This window comes from Falco biarmicus, chromosome 19, assembly GCF_023638135.1.
Source record: "Falco biarmicus isolate bFalBia1 chromosome 19, bFalBia1.pri, whole genome shotgun sequence".
Taxonomy (NCBI): Eukaryota; Metazoa; Chordata; class Aves; order Falconiformes; family Falconidae; genus Falco; species Falco biarmicus.
The window spans coordinates 3,629,330-3,634,117 of NC_079306.1; positions in this window are offsets into that span (position 1 = coordinate 3,629,330).

The following is a 4,788-nucleotide window of genomic DNA, read 5'->3' on the forward strand; positions in this document are numbered from 1 at the left end:
CAATTATTTGGGGCCCACCCCGAAATCCACCTCCCGGGCTGCTGCGGGCCGCCGGTCGAAAATCCCGCACGTTTTGGTGTTTTGTTTTTTTTTTGGTTTGGATTTTGGTTGTTTTTTTTTTTTTAATCTGCCAAGGAGCCTTTTAATTTTAAAATTTTTTAAAATTTTCCTTCTTTTTTCTTCAAAATGCGCATCTCTGCGGTCTGTCCTTAATTTTCCCCATCGAAGGAAAGAGAGGAGGTTGTGTTCAAACGGTGCAACGGGAAAAAATAAATCCGGGCAGCAGTTGGGTTTTGGTTTTTTGTGGGTTTTTTGTTTTGTTTTTTTTTTTAATTATTTTTTGGTTCACGCGTGGATTCCCATCTCTGCAGAAAAGCACTTGGTACCTACCAGGTCAGCTCCTGCCCAGCTCAGCACCGTTTTCAGCCCTGGGCGATCCCTTTCCCCCCCAAAAAAATTGAAGTTTTTCTTGATGCGTGGAAATTTTAAGGTTGGAAATCCTCAAATGTGCCGTTACCGGTGTGATCCCTCGATCGCGGGCGACGGTTCCTTGTATTTATTGTATTTATTGGTGGTTTTTTTGTCTGGCTAAAGCGACTTTTATAGCAAAGCAGCAAAGCACGGAGCAGGTTTTTCTTTGCTAATGCAACTCAAAACACACCCGAGCATCTTCTACAAATCGCTCGTGTCCTTCTCTAAATCCTCCCTGATCGGGACGTCTTTAACGCGATGTTAATATCTTAGAAAAAATTAAAAAAAATATGCACTGTCATCGGGATAATCCCAGGGAGAATATAAGTTTGAAAGCTGAATCCGTGTTTTTTTGTTTTGGTTTGTTTTTTTGTTTTTTTTTTTCCTTTTTTTTTTTTCTGCAGCGTGTCTCGGGATAAATAGCAATATTCATCGTGTTTCTTTTTTTGGCGGGTTAAAAAAAAAAGAGCATTTCTGGAGGATCCTGAAATATAAATTTAGATTATTTTTCTTTAAAATGTGGATGTCGTAAAAAGGAGAATAAATAGAGGTGGAAACGTGCGGCTGTGTCCCCCCAACCCCCCATCTCAGCCAGCGTGGGGGAATGGTTAAAGCCGGGACCCCCGCGGAGCTGCCCCACGAAGGGTCGCGAGTGGGGGCTGTGTCGTGTCCCTCCCCCCTCCCCGTGCTGCCGGTTCTTTAACCGTCCCCTCCATCTCTTCTCTTCCAGGACAGCCCCCCCGGCTCCGGGGTCCCGGCGCTGCTTCACCCCCAGCCCTGACGGCTCTGCCCACGGGGAAGCAGCCCCTCGCGTGGGGACAACGGCCCAGGTGGGTCACGGGGAAACAAATCCGGGAAGTGACAGCCCCGAGCTGCGTACGGCTCCGGGAAGGGCTGGGAAGGGGTCCCCCCAGCTTGGGGGCTGCCATTCGGGGGGGTAGCTGGCAGGTGGGGGGTGCCCCTGGGTGCCCCCGGGGGGTGCTGCAGCCCCCCACTACCGCCAGCACCCGGTGGGATGTTCCCGAAATCCACCAGTTTTCCACCCCCAACCAGGGCTGGAAGTGAAAGCGGGAGGTAGTGGGGGGAAAGGCACAAAATCCCCCCCCAACCCAAACCCCCCCCACACCCCGTGCAGCCGGGGACTCACAGAAAAGCCAGGTAGGAGGCGACGGGGGCCGAGCCCAAGCCCTGGGGGGCCAGCGGGGCCAGCATGGGTAGGGTTGTCCATAACGCCGAGATGCTGGGACCCCCCTGCTTCAGGGAGGTTTGGGGACCCCCAGGGCTGAGGTCCCTGCTGCCTGGATGCCCCCCAGGACCCCCCCTGCTCACCCCGTCCATGTTATTTCCTTAATGTCCCCCCTTTCCCCACTCCCAGCCAGGGCTGGAAGTACTGGGCCTGCTGGAAGCCAGACCAGTGGGCTCCCATTTTCCCCATGGGGGCAACTGGGAGAGAGGGCCCCGATGGGGAGGAGGTGCCACTGGTTTGGCTGGTGGTGGCAGCGGGAGAATCCGGTTCCAGGAAGGAGGCAAACCTCATGAATAACCTCCCGCCCCAAACCCCTAGCCCCAAATTCAGCTGCTTTTCCACTAGGAAAAATATTTCCAAGGTGAAGAGGAATTTTAAGAGAAAAGGAAAAAAAAAAAAATACCCAAAACAACCAAACACCCACTCTTGTTTGAGGAAAAATCATGTTATTAGTTTTGATGCTATCTTTATTATAACAGGGAAAGTAAAAGGGTAATTAATAGGGAGCCTGTGGGGGTTAAAAGTGCAGAAATAAAATAGGATTTGATTTCTGTCTGGGGGCAGTGGCACCGAGCGCCGGTCGGACACTGGCAGTGATGGGTGGTGGGTTGCCCTTCCCCGAGAGAGGGGGGCCGGGAGGGGCTGAGCCCCCTAGGAGGCCAGAGAAATGGAGGAAGGCTGGATAGATGGGGGCGGTGGCAGTCGTCATGGCGGGTGGGGTGATGCTCGTGCTGGGGACCATGATGGCCGGTGGTGCTGAGGGTGGCAGTCAGGAGGAGGATGGTGGTGGTGAGGATGATGGTGGTGGTGATGGTGCTGAGGGTGGCGGTGGTGGTGAGGAGGATGGTGGCCATGCTGAGGGTGGCGGTCATGAGGATAATGGTGACGGAGATGAGGATGGTGGTGCGGTGGCGATGCTGCTGAGGGTGGCGGTGGTGAGGATGAGGGTGGCGGTGGTGCTGAGGATGACGGTGGTGGTGCTAAGGGTGGTGGTGGTGCTAAGGGTGGTGGTGTGTGCTGAGGGTGGTGGTGGTGCTGAGGGTGGTGGCGCTGAGGATGATGGTGGTGCTGAAGGCGCTGACCGCCACGACGCCGATGGCGGCGGTGATGGTGCGATGGGGGTGAGGGGTGGCAGCGCAGGGAGGGTGACGGTGGTGGGGCTGGGGGGGTGCCAGGGCTGGGGGTGACGGGAACGGGGGTGCTGGGTGGCGGCGCTGCGCGTGTGCGCGCCGCTGCCGGTCCCTCCCCCGCCCATTGATGAACTGATAGGCGCTGCAGAGGGGTGGGAGTCAGGGCAGGTGACGTCAGGCGGGGCTGAGCCAATCAGAGGCGGCGGCGAGGGCCGGGAGTGTGAAAGCATGAATGAAAAGTGCCGCGCGCCGCTCCCCCCGGCGCAGAGGCTGCGGGCAGCGGCGGGCAGCGGCGGGCAGCAGGTAGGAGCCGTGCCGTGCCGTGCCGTGCCGTGCCGTGCCGTGCCGTGCCGTGCCGAGCCGCGCTGTGCTCCGCTCCGCGGGAGAGGCGCGGAGATGGGTGGTGGTGGTGGGGGGGGGCAGCCGGCAGAGCCGAGGCGTTTCGGCGGAGCGGGGCTCCGTGCCGCCCCGGAGGATGGAGGGCTGCAGGTGAAGGAGGGATGGAGCGGTGCGGGTCTTTCGGCGAGGGGAGGGATGCAGGTGGAGGCAGGAGGGAGGGATGCGAGGCTCCCGGAGGAAGGAGAGGGATGCGGGTTCCTCCCCTGAAGAATGGAGGGATGCGGGTTGCCCTGAAGGGGAGGAAGGATGGAGGGATGCAGGTTCCTCCCCGGAGGAAGGAAGGGTGGAGGGACGCAGGTCACCCCGAGGAAGGAGAGGGATGCAGGGCGTCGTGTCCCCCCCCCCGCCCCGGAGGAAGGAAGGAAGGAGGGAGGGATGCAGAGCCCCGAAGGAAGGACGGAGGGATGCGGGTTCCCCGCGAAAGAAGAAAGAACGGAGGGATGCGGGTCCCCTTAGGGAGGGAGAGGGATGCGGGGAAAGCAAGGCGAGGGGTGCGGGCCCTCACCGGAGCAACGCTGCGGGGCCCCCCCCCTCGCCGAGGAAAAGGAGGGATGCGGGTCCTTTCCCCCCCCCCTCGCCGAGGAAAAGGAGGGATGCGGGTCCGTGTCGTCCGTCCCGTCCCCCCCCCCTCCCCCCCCCGAGGAAAAGGAGGGATGCAGGTCCCCCCCGTCGTCGTCCCCCCGAGGAAAAGGAGGGATGCGGGTCCCTGCCCGAGGTGCGCGGTCCCTGCGCGCAGGGCCGGGGTCCTGAGCCGCGAGCAGGAGTCGCTCCCTCCCTTCTTTCCTCCCTTCCCTCCCTTTCATCATTTCCTCCGTGTTTTCTGTGTTTATTCATCGCTTCTGTTCCCCCAGATCTTGGCTGAATCCAAAGCATCACAAGTTATTATTTATTTTAACCGGCAGGTTTTTTCGCAGTCATTTTGTTGCGAGAGCGTTAAATGCATTGATGGGTGGGGAAAGGTCCTTTTGGTCTTTTATGCATATTTCAAGTTGCGGGCGCAAATTATATTTGCTTTGATTGTTACCAGTTTGAATGCATTAATTTGATAGTTCTTAAAAATAACGCGGGCTTAATTCTCAGCACCTGCAGAAAAGCATTTGGTTTGCAAATGAAACCAGTGTAAACTCGGCAGAAAAATAGGCTGCTCCTGGGTGGTTATCCTGTAATTCTGCTCCAAATTGTATTTCCGAGGGGCCTGATCCTGCCTGTCCCATTGATGCTCGGGAGAGCTTCGCCCTGGGCTCGCTGGGATGCAGGAACAGGGCCGCTGATGTGATGAAGGCGCTGATATTCTGGATCTCGCTGCTAATCTTTGCATCTCTTTTTTTTTTTTTTATTCGTTTTTTTTTTCCTCCCTCGTTCCTTCCTTTAAAAGCCATGTGCCCCCGAGCCCCCCCCCTGGAGAAGAAGAGGTTGGCTTTTTCCTGCTAATGCTGTAGACTTCAGGGGTTGGTTGTTATCTTTGGTTATCTAGCTGTATGAGTGGTGTCAATTCTTCATAAAGCTAGATAACCGAAAGTAAAAATAACCCCATTACACGCC